Source organism: Chaetodon trifascialis, chromosome 15 (assembly GCF_039877785.1).
Source record: "Chaetodon trifascialis isolate fChaTrf1 chromosome 15, fChaTrf1.hap1, whole genome shotgun sequence".
In the NCBI taxonomy this organism is placed as follows: Eukaryota; Metazoa; Chordata; class Actinopteri; order Chaetodontiformes; family Chaetodontidae; genus Chaetodon; species Chaetodon trifascialis.
The window spans coordinates 19,785,848-19,802,712 of record NC_092070.1 but is presented as its reverse complement, the minus strand read 5'-3'; the positions used below and the strand labels follow the sequence as shown (position 1 = coordinate 19,802,712).

Below are 16,865 nucleotides of genomic sequence, written 5' to 3'. Positions count from 1 at the left end.
GAAGTTCAGTGGTGTATTTTCTTACTTTTGGACGGAGCTGCTACAAATCCCATCAGCATAACCTGGAGGAAGCTCAATGTTTGACAAGATTTACCTTTAAACTGCAGAGTTAAAATGTGTCTACACTTTTGGGCTTTGGGTAAATAGATCAAAGCAAACGAAGAGAAAGTGTAGCTGTTTGAACGCGTTTGGCTAATTCTCTCAGGGGTATGTTGGCCATGTCTACATCTTTGAGTGTATAAAAACAAGATGCATGTTTCGGTATTTACGTAATTGCACTTGCATGACAGAAATATTCTCATCATGTCTCACTTCAAAGGATCCTGACGTAGGATTTGAAGCAGCGTGTTCAAATGCCTGATGTCTCATAGAAATAATGGTAAAGTTAACCGGTGGTTGGATTGAAGAGGTGAGCCAACAGAACGCTGAATGAAAGACTGGGGTGGCGTTTAATGTATGACACAGACACTTGCCAACTAATGATGGCTACCGACAATCCAGTTAAAAGCATCAGCAGTCTAAACTGAAAATATGGCTGAAGGCTATAGGTGGAGGGCTGTGCCAAGGACTGATTATGAGACGATGGACCGCTGGGCACAGACATGTAAAAGGACCCCCAACTGAAACTAAAAGCCGCTTCATTTGCAGTCCTCTGTGAATTTTGCATCTCTTCATGGTCGGTGCATGTCTGTTGGTGGTCGTTTGTGTGTCTCTTTGTGGTTGTTTCATATTTTTGTAGTCATTTTGGATCTCATTTGCATTGATTTGGGATTATTTTGTGATTAATCTTTTTGTCATTTGGCATCAGTGTGGTCATTTGGCATCAGTGTGGTCATTCTACACGTCTTGTTGTAGATATTTTGTGCATTTTTGTAGTAGGCCTTTGTTTGACTTCTCAGCAACAAATGTTGACACATAGAGACTCTGGCACAGCGGCCCCCTGACCTCCCCGGCCCTTGGTTCACGGCCCGTTCAGTAATCCATCCTTGGGTTCTGCATTTGAGCTTGTGGTGGTCAGTGACAGCAGATAGAAGAAGCAGCAGCAGCAGATTCACGACGCAGGAATTGAAATGCTTTAGTCTGTGTTGTGAATACGTGTGTGGGTGTGAAGCCGGTGCTCAGGGGGATCAGCTTATTATCATCTGATTTGGGGGGAGCAATGACTTTATTTCCCTCCCTGAACCTAGAGTGTGAGCATCTTTTAACAGAACCCAAAAGGAGTAATACAGTTGGAATTGGTAACAGGGGAAAAAATCAATTGGCACTTGCAAGCATGTTAGAACAGTCTGACTTTCCTGGTGCTGCAATTTGATCCATCTATGATGACTGCAGGAATGAAAGGAAACATGGGGGAGGCAAATGGAAACAACCACCTTGTGTGATGGTTTTGTCGAGAAATAAAAGTGTCTCTGCCATGAAAGAAAAGTTATTGTTTCTGACAGGACACACTCTCGCAGGCTCAACGAGGGGCAGAGGATGCAACAGAGAGCTTGTGCATGATTACCAAAGGAGTAAAAGGTTCTTTGGTGCACCACAGAAAGCCAACGATTGACTTGAAGGAGATCTGAACGCGACATGACAGGTGGACCACTGGGAGGACTTTTATCCCAGTTAGGTTGGAGGATGCAACAAATAAGCGCTTAAAATGCGAATGGACATTGGTGGAGATAAATGGACGTAAAATGCTCTGATAACAATGTGTCAGAATTTGCATTTTTATTGCTGTTGTCCATTTGAATTTGCTTCCACAAACACACATGGGAGGCTCCTTCACAAAGGAAAAATGTTGCAGTGTATATGTAGTAAACAGTGGTCGAAAATCACCTTGTGCTCGAGCATCTCTCACATGTGACGCCACAGTTGTCACAGCCATAACAATGCCTTTCACTATTTCTTCACACATGCCTACTGTCTGGAAGAGATTTTATTAGAATCCATCATTCGAGAAGCAAAAGCTTTAATGAGGTTTTTAACAGCGGGTTCCATCACCAACACGAATAATAGTCCTCGGTATAAAAACAACTGCTTCCCTTTCACAGACGCTCCTCATCTACGTTGTCTTTTGCTCACTTCTTGTGAAATACTTGTGGAAGGGTGTCTAGTCAATAAATGTCATCCGTGTCATAACCTACTAAGGAGATGAAGCAGAGGCAATTAAGATTGCACAACAAAGTGGAAAGGTCATATGACAAGATATATTACATAGTGGACAGATGCCTTATGTGATGTGATTAATCATTTCGCAGATGAAAGTGTTCCACTTTTACTGAACCCTGTTGAAATGATGGCTTTCAGTCAGGCCAATGTTAATGTCACTGTGACACATTCAGGTTTTACTGTGCTGTTAAATAATGTAAATAATAATTTTGTCAAAGGTGCAAGTTTGAAAGAGACCCGAAAAGCAAAGGCGATCCACGGTTTTAACAGGTTTTATGACTCACAGTGTTGATTTTAGCCAACATGAAAGATATAATGGTACAAAGTGAAGGTGTAACTAACGATTGCTTTCTAGCCAAGTGCAAAGATATAAAGTAGCCATTCACTGAGTCATGATGTCATATGTTCATTTGAATAGACTTTAAACTGTGTCTTATATAACACTTTTAATTAGGTATAAATGCATATTGTCACAATATTTCTATACAGTTGAACTGAGCTTCAATGCTGTTTTCTAATATCGTTAACACCTACACTGCTGTTACATTCCTGTCATTGATAATCACTGATTAATAGGCCATTTACAGGGTTTGAAAAGTTACTCAGTAGCCAACAAATATCCCCTGTGAACTCCCACTGTGGCTAGCTACCGATATGTCTACCTTCTGTATTGCTTTTACATGATTTTACATTTGGAACACCAAATTTTGGGGCTTGGTGGCCCGTGGGATCGATTTATCACCAAGAAATACTAACTAAGAATTCAAATGTGCTTGATTATCGCGGCTGAAGCAGCAGTTTTGTTTGTCTTCGTGTCAGTTTGTTAGACACAGTAACCCTCGTTACTGTACAGTGTTTCTGTACACAGAAGTCCTTTCATTCATGAGACACCTGCAGCTGTGTGCATACAGGTGTCAGGTATTACAGCTGTTGATTTAATCACTTCATTCCCTCTCACTTGCTGAATAATAAGTAAATGCACCTGCTGTACAGTAAAACTGAATCTCCATCGCACGCAGTTGGAGACAACTGATGTCAGGGACGTGGATAAATGAAGACAGCGTTATTGACTTGTTCACTCACATCACCTGGAGTCGGGATTTATTACACCTTCAATCGGAGTTTCAAAACACGCTGGATGAATGATTTTTTTGTCAGAATTGTGCCACAATCCTGACACATTACCGCCCAAGTTGGACAGTCAGACACTGATACTAATCTATAATCCATTTGAGATGTAATTTCCAGCTTTAGTGCTATCTTTCTGAAGGGATAAGGGAATAAAGAAGCACGGTGGCAATGAAAAACATACATCATGAAATATAAATCAATCCTGAAATGGTTAGGTCATTTTCTGTTAAATAGAAATATGAAAACTTTGCAGGTTATGATGGAAATTCTAGATAATATTTTTCTTACTGTCGTTAAAGAGTGATGGCAAAGAAGGAGGGTGAAATAACAAAGAAACAGAGGACGTGGTTCAGATTAAAAGCTAATAAAAATGAGTACCTGCAGCAGTTTATCAAATGATGTTGTGGCACAACGATGCTGGTGACAGTTTTCTCATTTGAGTAAGCTGCTGTCTCATCTCCTGCAATCTTGTTATATTTCAGACCGAAGAAAACTTTATTTGAAGGTGCAATACAGGAAGCTTACGTAAGCCTCAGGTAGTGTCAGGGCAGTTCGTGAAATAGTCCCGAAATATATCCTGTATATCCCAGTTGAATCTGTTTTTTTATTGTTGTTCCAGATTGCTTTTTTAATTTTTCCCAAATTCCGTTTTTTCCCTTTCAGTTTTTCTTAATTCTGTGTTTTACAGTTCAAGTACATTTTGCCATCAGTGTTTTGTCATGATTCTGTTTTTGTTATCAAATTCCACAATTCCATCCTTGTTTTCTGCATTGCAGAAATCATTCGTATTTTCTGCATGACTTTAAATCTAATAGGGACAAATGTAGTGTACAGAGCCAGAAAGTCCATGCAGCGAGGTAGCTGCTAGCTTGTGCACACAGATAATTGTGCATGTTCATCAAATGTCAGTGCAACTCATTTACTGCCATAATTTCTTGTCTGTTATATTAATAATCCCTCTGAAATCTAATATTTGTTAATAGGCTTAAGAACATAGCATATCGGATAATGTCTTACAGAAGTAATGAAACGGTAAATGTTAAAGAGAGATGACAAATTGATTTTGTTCTGTTAACAATCTTAAAGGCTTAAAAGCAAAGAAATGACGTGACACGAGAAAAATGATGGACGACTTTTGACAGGAGGAAACATAAAAGCAGATGGCCAGATCCTTCTTTAAAGGTGAGCGGCCTCAGGTTTTTAATCCTGCTCTGCAGACGATAAACCAAAGCCTTAATTATCTCTTCTTTTCTCGCTCAAGACCACACCTTCACGTTTCAAAGCAACATGTGCGTTCGACACTTTCCACTTTCTTTCCTTGGCTGCGTTAATTTGAAATTTTACTATTCCAGTGCAGACGAGAGGCTTTGTCTCCTGTGCTCTGACTGACTGAATGGCATGTAATAAGAGGGAGGAATTGAGGTGTCATGATTTGGAGAAGGGTCCCCTGTCGTGCTGAGAAAGGTGGCGCAGCACTTTATCAGCGATGTGGAAAAAAATCATTAGGCAGTCTGTAATGAATGGCTGACAGCTGCCTGTCAAAAGTGTGGAGCCCTCTTTTGGCTTTGATTCATTTTCTCCATGATTGCCTTTCTCATTGCTAAGTCATAACCTGGCCGCCTGTGCAAGTCTTTATTAACAAAGTAGGATTTGATTAAAGTAATGCGGATGACATTATAAGAAACAGCTCTGTGTTGCCCTGCTATAAGTTTTTGAGTCGAATTTTGGCTCATTTTATATCTATTTGCTGTGTCGATCCTTTGTGGGCCATAATTCTTCTTAAACTTAAACAATGTTCTGTTTGGGGTTCTGGAGACCCCGGGCCTCTTTAACAGCTCAAAAAACTTACTTGTCACCCTGGTACTTTATTGCCTTTTGTGATTTTGTGAGGAGTATCTATCTATTTATCTCTGCAGATTAATTGCTTTGTTTGGTTTCACTGATGTTTTGACACAAAGGGACTTGAGGATGCACAGGATGCTCGCTGTTTGGTCTGATTTAGATCTTTTACAGGGCAAAGCCTTTAATCTTACCGTGGCCATATTTCTGATAGAAAGAGCTCTCGCAAGAAATTAATGGACTGAGGGAGCATCGAGTGAGTAAAGTGATAACTGAGAATTACGGTACATTAGGACTGATGACAGCCCGGGCAAGGCAATTGGATGAGTTCAATTCTGGGAAACGCACCAATACAGAGCTACAACAGAACCACTGAGGAGGCACTATGTCTGATTTCTTTTACTCTGATTGAGCTCTGCATTTCCCAGTAATAATGTAATCACATGAATCGTTAATCAAGAAGTGTAAACCAGCCATTTAGCCTTTTAAATCTGCTGCCGTGCAGAGCGTGGTATGCTACATTGATCTTGCCTAAAAGAGCGTAGTGGTTAAAAAAAAGATTGGTTTTATCACTATACTATATCACTATATAGTCACTATGTGCTACCAGCTTTACGTCCTGATAATCAAGTCATCAATGCAGCTACAGAAAGCAAAGCCATATTTACAGCCGGGTCCGTCAGTCCACAGGGTGTTGGTCATCTGGCCACCAACAAACGCCGCTGCAGCCAGCAGGCACATTACAGCCAACGTGAGGTATAACAGGCCAAAGTGATATCGATGCATTGAGCAGACAATGAGGAAGGGTTAAATTGCTCTGATGAGGAGGGAGCCCAATAGTTGCCAACCATACGGATGTTTTATAATCACTTTATGTGACCAATTTAAGGTTCCCTCGGGATCCATGTCTCTCACAGGCTAATCCATGGTGCTCTTTACGGTAATCCATTCAAATAACTCTTCTCTAGTGCCATCAATTAGGAGTCCAAGTTGGCTAAGGAGCTGGCACTATACAGCTTGATAGGGCTAAAGCTTAAAGCTGCCATGACCTGGATGGGAGAATGACCATCACAGCGATTGGTGACGTTATGATATTCTCACCCCGATGACCTTTGTACTGATTTTATAGCTAAATTCAAATTTTGAGGATAAATACCAATATGAACTCAATTAAAATAACATAGAGACTTAAAGCGAAATGAATATCCTCTCCAGCAGATCATTATCCTCATGGCTTGCCAGTGTACTGCGACGCTGTTTTAGGTTTGATCATTTTTTTCTGTCATTCTTTGGCAAAGCAACAAATACAGTTCAGTAGTTGTGAGGAAAGTTTTCTCTCTCCAGCAGCTGCCTCGGGGTCTTTGTGCAGGTCGCTGTTCAGCATCATCTTCTGTTGCATCCAGCAGCGCAACATAACACCTACTGCAGGCGATAACATTATCCCATCTAATGTCTCTGCGTCTGTCGTAACCCCTTGACCCCCTCTCGTACTGCTTTGTTTTGGAAAGCATAGATGCTAACTGTGTTAGCATGTTCCCTGTTTACAGCACAGCACTGCTCTAATGACACGTCGTTGGCAGCTGAACTATTAATATTTGTTTAGTGTTTCCATTCCTCTAACACCACGACTGACAGCGCTATTCCTTCTTTAGATTTCTCTCTGCTGATTTCTCACCGATGGGCCTGAAACTTTGTGGTGTGATACTCTTCTTTTGCAAACTTGCACACGGATGAAGTGGAACACGAAACGTTATTGGGCAAATCTTATAGTAATGATCTCTGACCTCGTCGTGAATAGGAGCCACTCATCTGGTGTGGCTGATATGAGCGATTTATTTTATAATCGGGAAGTTAAGAGAATCTGGTGAACTTGGAACATTTGCCTGAACAAGCCTCATAGAAGAAAAATAAGAGAGATGCAAGATAATACAAAAATGTTCCTGAATTCAGAAGAGTGGGCAGTTTTCCTCTGATCCCGTACAAATCAATGAACTGCTACGCTGATTCCAAAAAAGCTGAGACACTGTCTAAAACACAGAATGTGATCATTTTTTAATCCCTTTTAACTCAAGAACAGCACAAAGACAATATATTTAATGTTTTACCTCATCAGCTTCAATGATCTTTGTAAATATATGCTCAGCAGCAACACAGAAAATGTTCAAAAAACATTGCACAGGTAATCAGGCTCACTGCTAACAGGTGATAGTGTCATGATTGGGTTTGAGAGGGGCCATCCTGGAAAGACTCAGCTGTCCCAACTTTTTTGGAATCAAGGTTGTAAAAGCACATATCTCTGCAGGGAAACCAGGAAATATAGGTACCCTAAAAGAATATTGCTCTTGACACTCTTTTTTTTAAAAATAAAAATAATTAAACTGGGAGTTTTGTGGTCCCTCTCCAGCTCTGGACCCACAGACTCGTCACTTCAACTTCACCAGCAGCAGCACTACATCTTCGGTTTTAAAGGCAGTGGTTAAAACCCAGTGGCGCCGCTCTTTCATGGGTTACCAGAACTTGTTTTAGCATGGCAATAAATAGTATGTGTACGTCGGCTCCTTATGCATGATGTGGTTTTATATTTATACCCGAAGAATCGCTGTAGAAATATTTCTGGACAGTTCGTCATAAGAAAAATCCCTTTGGCCGCACTTGAAAGGCAGCAAGGATTAAGTAAAAGTCATTCAATTGATCCAGCACTCAGACACATATTTGATGTGTCCAATGGGGGTTTGATGTTTGGAGTCCGTCCAAACGTGCATTTCCTTATATGATTGACAAGAAATAATACAAAAGCTCACATGCACAAAGGGCTCATTGTCTTTCAACTTGTGCCTTAAATAAAGAAACCAGAAATAGCTGCTCCCATTTAAACTAAGACAGGAAATTATGTAAACATGAACAGCAAAGACCTGGAACATAAACACCTTTAAAGAAACATGTGAAAAAAACGAAAATGAGTATTTCTTTGGGTAGTGATGACGCGAAAACAGCAGATTCAGAGTCCATTTATATGCTTTAAGTCAGTCCTCCTGCGCTGGATGTCTTATTGGAAGCTGATTTAGAGGATGATACATATCTGCAGTGTGAGAAACTGTTTCCAAACAGGTCTTTAGTATTTCTACATAGCTTTCTACAGCATGATCATTATTAACATTCCCCTCCTGAGGCCTCTCATTCTGAGATTGCATCTCTCTGTTTGGTGTAGTTTCAATTTTGTTTAATGGGCCCTGGGACCTTAGCCAGGACACTTTCTGAGTCAAGTATTAATACGTTTTTTTTTTTTTTTTTAAAAGACTAAAAGTTTATAGCTTCACTAGCACCCCCATGAGATTGTGTTGCTCATTTCACACCAGTAAATAAAGTTGTTGGATGGATACAAAATGAAGAGACGGCTTTAAGACGAAGTGTGAGCCTCGGCTTTGCTTTGTTAGCCACTCAGGCTCAGCTGTGCCTTCAGCTCAATCCCATTAACATGCTAACATGCTAACTGTAATGCAGCAATCTCTCCATGAAGTAAAGTTTGAAACAAGGAAATTTGTGCCTGTTATGAATTTTAACTAAATACATGTGAATAGTTGTAGGACTGCAGCAGTTTACTTCTGCTTTTTATTTCATTTAAAAGCAAGTAAACACAAGCCAGCAAGGCAGTGCTCCCTTACTGAGCTGTTACAGATGCCGCCCGGCGTCCATCCCGGTGTTTTAGAGTGTCCACCTTCGCTCACATTCAAGTAAATGTCACGAGGAAAGCGTAGCATTTACAACAAACACTATGCTGCTGATATGCGCCGTAATGAAGCCATAGGGCGCTCCCCCGCCTGCCCTGCTTCACATGACAGACAAGCTGAGTAACTCGCGAGTTAAACACAAAGGTTGCGCAGGTTATGAAAATGTTTTTCCAGAAAGTGAGTCAATGATGAAATGTTAAGGCCACGTCTCATGTGAATGGCCTCCTGATTACACGTCGCACTGATTGCTCAGCGTGCACATGCACTTCCTGTCTCTGCAGGCACATTAGCCAATGAGAGCACTCACTGGTCGCTCAATCACCGGTGGAAAGAAAAGGGGACGGGACAAAGACGGAAAAACCTTCTGAATCATTAAAAAGACATTTATATCTTCTATGAAAGCTGATATTTACGCTGCAGATAAACAAGTTTCTCCAGCATTAGGAGTTTATAGTCCAAGGAACTTCATGGATTAAAAAACTGTAGCCATTTGACCGTATACACCATATATGGTTGAACAGCTGTTGTTATCATTGGGGCACCAGAGAAAAATTAGAATCATTAGAGGAAGAGAAATGAAATTTATAACACAATAATTGTTAAGATTAAAACAATTTGTCATCTGCGGAGTCGGAGGTGGAAACTGGAGAAAAAATAGAAGAGTTATTGACAGGCATTTCACTGTAATTCTCCCACTAAGATCTCATAAATAAAACATACTCCATATTGCCTTCTAAATCCAATAATAAACATTTTAGTTTCCAGCGCTGACATGCCAATTTCAGTGAAAAAAGCAGCGGCTGAAGCAGGGAAACATGAACACAGCATTAATCCGCAGAGTGATATACAGACTGTCCACTCTCAGGATGACATGTCCTTTGAGTGACTTGTCTTTGGCACTGTACTTGTCATGTGTATTGACCAGAAGATTAGCGATGGATTCTCTGTGATCCTCTTAGGGGGCGTTTGCTCATGCAGAGCTGCAGCCGACTCGGGCTACAAGCAACTATACTAAATAACTGCACTTACCTCTGTAATTTAGGATGAAGTCCTCAGTGTGAGAGAGCATCCCTGGTGTCCTCCAGCGGTGCAGATGTTCACTGGCTTCTCTCCTTGAACTCTGGGGAAGAAAACAAGTGATAGAGGTAGTTATTAACATGCCATTTCCTATCAAGAGGATTGTTTTTCAGCCACTTTGCTTTGCTGACCAGCGTGTCAACATTTTCATTGAACGTGTATTTAAGTCAACGTGTTAAATCTTAATGAGGCATGTGATAAAAAGCTGCTTCTTCAGAGCGTAACCTTCTTTTGGCATTGCGGTCTCCGAAATGAATTCAGCAGCATGAATGTTCTTTTTTCTCTCCTTTTATTTTTTTTTCTAAGAATCGGAACCACCTCATTAACCTTATCTAACAAGCACAAGCTAATGAAATCCTCTGTTTCAGTTTCCGGTCTTGCCAAAGTTAGTTTTACTAATTAATCAAACATCAGCGCCACCCCCCTCTCCCATCATCTTAATGACTCACTGTAAAGTGAATGAGAATGTGCTGCACACGCCGCCCAGGGGGAGGCTGCATGTGCACATCTTCATGCATTTTTATTAGAAGTTAAAATAAAGAGAAAGAGAGGCTTTGCACTAAAGGAAGATGGGTGTTTTTGTATTCACTACATCGAGCGAAATCAAAATGAAACCGGATTTCTCCGTCCTTTATCCATGCTTCATCCCTGCTTTTATGTTTCTGTTTTCCGAGCCCGTTCAGCAATGCAGCGATGCAAGGCTGCAATTTTCCCACCTACATGCAGATTAATATGTGCGTGAGACAAGAGGCAGATTACTGCACAATCAGTATTCATATTACTGCTCTTCCTCTAATGAAACAATTTTGTGTTCTCATCCCTTGTGATTCAGAGTGTATGACATGCTGTATCAGATGGAAAGCACGGGAAAAATTCAATCTCCAACAATCAGTAATGGAAATCTGCAAAATGGCTAGATTTTTGGTAAATGAGAGGACAATAGATAATGCAATTCAATTAGCTGGTTGGGCCGCTATTTGCATCCCAGTGAAAGGGGTGATAGTTTAAGTGGCCCAAGGCAGCTGCCTTTCAGCAAAGGCCTGTGAAAACACAAAAAGCAGCGGAACCAAGAGAAAAGGGGAGTTTGGGAGTCTTCAGCGGTATTCTTTTAATTACTCGTCATAATGACTCCATTTAGCTGTTCAATGAGCCATTTTACGCCATTGAACAGGCATGGGAAGCTCTCTGTCCTTGGCAGGGTCAGTCCTGCAGCTGCCCCTGCCTGCCATGCTTCAACCGAGGCGGGGGGGAGGGACTTTTTTACCCCCCCCCCCCCCCCCCCCCCAGCCTTTAACAGACAGGTTGCTCCAGAATTTCCCTCAAAACACATCCACACATGTTCACACCAACACAAATGAAGGATGGGCTCAACATCAGTCCAGAACGGAGTTTAAAGCAGAGCTCATTACGTAGAGGAAGACGAGTTGCTCCATTAATGTTGCCGTGCAACAGATAAAGATGAATTTGTCACGTTTGCACCCACCATGAAGGTGGCACATGGAAGCTTCTATGTATGCTAATAACACCGGCACAGCATCATATAGGATAAACAGTGAGCAGCCGTGTTTTTCTCACATTTAAAATGTACTTCTCTGAAGTCGAGGTTAACAGGTAAGCTCACCCTGGAAATTACATCTACTGTAACCCCGCCTGTGATTCGGTTTAGGCAGCAAAACCACTTTAGTTAAGGTTGTTTATAAACACGTCTGTACTCGAAGTCACCGCAAACTTTCTCTGCGTTAAACCACATGAAACCACAGCATTTTAGCGGAAAGCACTTGAATCACGTCAGGGAACATTTTACTGATGCGTTCAGTATCAACACTCTTGCGACTTGCCAGATACGTAAATTGACATTTCCACAGTCTGCTCTGCTTGACATTTTCAAAACATGTTTGCGGTTGCAAATTATCTGTGTACAAACGTCATCTCGAGGAGGCAGGTTTTTCATAAAAGATAGATCAAATCTGTTGAAAATGTGGGTTTCAATTAATGTTCCACAGTATGTGGTTGATGTGTATCTGTTTGACTGTAATGAAGGAAATGCGCCGTGTGAGACCGTGCATCATGCTAAGGGTGCTTTCTAAATGTGCTGTTGGACATGAATAGAAACAGAAAAAATTAATTGAGGGCAAGCAGGCCAAGATGTAGGCAAGTAAATCTGAAAATAGATTTAGGAGACATCATTTTAAGAGCTTTTTGTAGGCTGCATATGTGCGCTATGGTCCAAACAGGTCATATGTGCTGAAGAACACCAGCTGGACTACACACAGGTCATTTTCCATGATAATAACAGCGATAATTGCCTGCTTCTACCATATGTACATCTTGAATATTAGTACTGTTTATATAATTATTTATACGAGTAGACGTGATACTAATGTTCATCTACAATAGAGCAAATCATTTTGCTGTAAGTCCGTTCTTATGTGAATTTAAACAGTTTAATTGAAGGTATCACAATAAGGAATTTAACACCTTATTTTGCCACCACAGCTTCGTTTCACCTCATAATAAACTGTTTTCTTGCGATAATCTGGAACTTCCACTGACTAACTAATAATATTCAGTGAATCTTTCACATCCCTTTTCTGTGAAATATTGACTGTTTCATACAGCGAAGTGGAGCAGCGTCCATCCATCATGCTCTCTGTTGCCGTCTGAAGACTCTCATCTTTTGTGTTGCTTTTCACAAGGCATGATGTATGTGAGGAGGGGTCAGGTTGCAGCCCTGGAGGAAGGGGTGCAGGAGTGGCAGAGTGGCGGCGGTGAGGAGAAACAGACCCCATATGGTCTCGAGGAGCTGGAATTTCTGGCACATCTCCAGGATGCTGACCCAGAGCGTTGAAAGGTTGAGCACTGGCACCGATCTGACTGATTCTGCTCAGCTGCTGACGTGCGGAGGAGCGCACTTGGATATGAGGACAAAAATAGCTTGCTGTGGTCCGCAGCCTGACGCAACTGTTCAGAATTTAAATCACTGCCAATTTATTCTGTCCCTCGTCAACTTTCTATGAGAGGACGGCCGTCACAATGTGGCAATATTTAATTATTGTACATAAATAGTGTTTCAGTTAATTTCACCTGTTTTTTTTTGCCATCACTGTCTCATGTGGATGTTTTAGAAAGGAGGGAGATTTTAGAGTTGCTATTTACAACTGGTTGTGTGCAATCTGTTTGAGTAAAGAAAGCAGTTCAGATTCTCAGAAAGGAATTGACCCCAGGTCAAATTATGTGCGCCCTCCCCATCTTCCTACGTGAAACAGGCAAACCATCTTGTTGTGCCCGTTCATTAATTGAAGAGATTAGAGTGCTTGAGTGGTTTGCAGAGTAAAGGCCTCTGCAAGATAGGAGAGAGGGAGATTTTCTAAATGAATCTTACGGTAAAGTTTAAGGAAGGCACACTCTCTCATCCCCTGATTTACCATGTGATTGTTCTGGCCATCAGCAGCAGTTACATCATTCGCAGGGCTACAACTGACAATTATTTTCATTATTGATGAAACAGTCGATTACTCTCTCAATTAACTGATTAATTGTTGTCATTGATTAAATGGTCTATAAAACATCAGAAAACAGTGGAAAGTGCCCATGTCCATGTTGTGTACTCTTGAACTCTGATAAGGTTAATCAATGCACCTCATGCACGTTTGAGTTATCTGTTGGAAAGGGAAGCAGCCACACACTGGTACATTTCCTCAGAGGGATATGCAACATTTTGAGCCCGGCTTTGAGGAAGCAGTTTTGGAAATGAAAGAGGTTTAAAATGACTGGATGCAGCTCTGAAGCTGATGCAAAGTGCTCAGATAAAGACATGACTTCAGCTGCCCCTCTACCTCCGCTCGGACTCATCTCGAGTGTTGCACTCCTGGGAGAGCCCAGTGGGCATCAGGTGTTACCACGAGCCAACAGCAATTTGGAGAAAGTGTCCTTAAAAATGTATTGATGTTGGTGCCATGCGCTGTAAACAGCTTCCTGTGGCTTCAGAATGTGTCTAAATTCAGATCACTCTGTGTTGTACATGTAAGAAAAAGAGAAAGCGTTCATCACATTGATTGAGATAACCTGTTTAATATGGAGAATGCACCCGGCGTTGATGTCGTCGTGCGATTTGATTTCTTATCTCTGTCTTTCATGATCATAAAATCGTGTAGCATAGGCCGACAACGCGCTGACAGGCTTATGTTATCTTGTAATATTGTGTATTAACTTTGACTGGCCAGTGGCCAAACAGCAGAAATAAATCTGAGAGTAAAAGTGTTAAGAAGTGACAGGAAACAAAACTGTGCACATGGTTCGGTACGTTTGAGTCACAGCAACCTGTATTAAATTAGACAATTTCTGATTTTGACAGGATGACAAGGTTTAGGTGGTGAATACATCTCCTGTTATGTACTTCACTGAACCTGAGCTGCCAATCAGGGAGCACCTCACTTTGCAGCACTTAAAAGCGCGGCAGCTGGGGTGGAGGAGGGTGTATGAAAGCATAACAAATCTTTGTAGCATGCCGCACAGTCACAAGCAACAGCCTGCACAGAGTGAGCAGCAGACCGGCTAAAAGTGTCTCTACTCTTTGAAAGGTCCACTCTGATGTAGAGAGAGTGTGTGATAGCAGGTGTGTTACGAACGCTGCTTGGTGGGCAAGTGTTGTTCAATTTGTTTCTGAATCTGTGCTGGTGCCTATCATAATTACCCACAGCGCTGTTATTTAAGAAAAATACAGTTTTTCTTCAACGCAGTGAAAAGAATCACCATGGGCTGCTCTGGTTCTTAACGCAGGGTGATTACAGCAGCCAGGCTTCCCTGGAATAAATGAATTGGAGGTAAAGTTATTAGATTTACGTACTATTTGCTAATATCCAACACATAAAGTTCTTGTTTTTACATCTGAGTGACTCAATCTCAGTTAAGCCTGAAGGCATGAAAGTGAAGAGCAACACAGCTCGTTTCCCCTGTGGAGAATAGGAGAGTATGTGCTGCCTGTTGAACCTGCAAACAACAAGCCTTAAGCAAAGCAACACACTGAAGAATACCTCCATATAAACACTTGCCCATGTGCATGCGTATGAACACGGCAAACTTTGAAATTGCCTTTCTAAAAATAGCCGTGCAGTAATACCTACTGTACCCTCAACCATGGCAAATGCTATCTACAGTAAAAAAAAAACACATTTGGAGACAGAATGGGTTTCCTGATAGCTTCATGAAAGCTAGATACTGGTGTGCTATTCCTTCGCTCATTCAATATTAAAGTAGCATAGCATGCTTTCTAGAGCACACATAATGATGTTGTAATGGCTCGACAGAAAAATAGAACATGGCTGGTCGCAGACTTTACTGCCAAAGTACAAAACATCTGTGTGTGTGTGCGTGAATGAAAAGCTAGAAGACTTTATTGTTCGACTGAAGTTTGCTTTTAGGTTTTAAAACAGCGTGGAAACTGCCACTTCGTCGTGTAAAGGTTAAAATCTCACACGCCTTAAGTTAAATTGCCACCTTATCTAAAATTAAATAACGCGGATGAAATATTCAGTTCAAAAGCACGTTGCCAAGATCGTTACAAGATCGTACAACAGTTCATGTACGACAAGGCACCTCACGATCCTGCACTGCATGCACTGAATTATTTCTGCCGTTGTTGGATGCCTTTGAGATGAGAAGTTTTCCTTTAATTCTGCTTTAGAAATAATGGAGGGACCGTCTGACAGTTATTGCAGTGTTGAGGCCTGCAGAATATTGTATGTAATTTTATTAAAAAGTAAGGCTCTGCTGCAATATTTTCACCTCACTGTCTTTCCTCTGGCAAAACACACACGAGAACCATCTTTTTGATGTTTCTATGCGGTCGTTTTTCATATTATACATCACACAAATACACAGTATGACATAGAATTGAAATGTGGAGTAAGAAAGGGAGAAAGGCCCTTACCTGCTCTCCCCAACAAAAAGTAAGACTGCCCTCCTTCAGCAGGAATAAAAATGACAAAAACCTTCCCCTCTTCCACCTTTTCCACCCCTCAGCTTCCTCCCCTATTCATTTTTCCTCATCTTAATAACTTAACCTACCAGTTAACACACTTAACCCCCAGATTTTAGCATTTTCTGATGGTGTTTGTGATCGTATTCAAAATGCACAGCGCAGTACTTCTTGCCAGGATTTTATTATATAATATTCTAATAATATTCCGTCTATCCTGACACTCTGAGCAGTACCTCGTGTGTTGTTGTAACATGTAAAAGCTGTGCACTTAACCTTTGCCATATTGAAGGAAACCCTGCTGTTGACACTTGATTTCAGAGGCACATTCATAATCTTTTGTTCGAGCCATTTCTGTGCTCTGTGAACAGACTGGACCGTGGGGCACAGAAGCAGGAAAGCTATTAAGTGGCACAAATTCTGGGGCTGTTTTGCTTTGCCCGGGGAATCATTCATTTAATGCCTGATCTTTGCCGCGTAGATTCTTCTTTGCTTCCAGGCCAGCTCTGAATAGTGATGAATAGCAACAGAATGGCAATCTGTGCCCAAGACTGGCCTCGCACACATGCATGTGACAGAGACATTAATGTACTCCCGTGTCTGTTTTAGCTCTCCAGGATTATTCATCAGGAACATCTTGTGAAGCACCATAATGACTTTTATTCTCGGTCATAGTCAGATCTCTTGAGTGACACAGGCAGTAATTTGTTATTATCTGGAATAAGTGGGGTAGAATGATAAGGATGACAAGTATAACAGGGGCTCTGCGTGGTTTTACTCCACTGCCTTTATTGCTTTTAGCAGATTTTCTCCGGGGCAGGACCAGCTTCAGAGGGCATTGTGCGCTGGTATTCTAGGAAAAGAATAGTTGGGAACATGTGAACAGACTAATGCACATAGGCTCCTTTCACGAAAAGAAAGGATTCATGCTACATTGTGCACTTTCAGTATGGAGA

At 41.3% G+C, this 16,865-nt stretch overlaps 1 protein-coding gene across 1 annotated transcript in view; it reads right to left on the bottom strand.

The window, feature by feature from the left end:
• Positions 1–16,865, bottom strand: part of elfn1a (extracellular leucine-rich repeat and fibronectin type III domain containing 1a) — a 70,334-nt gene that overhangs the window by 16,213 nt on the left and 37,256 nt on the right. The window contains exon 2 of the mRNA XM_070981579.1: positions 9,885–9,975. The gene's annotated coding sequence lies outside the window, so the exon portion shown is untranslated. The remainder of the gene's footprint in view (positions 1–9,884; positions 9,976–16,865) is intronic.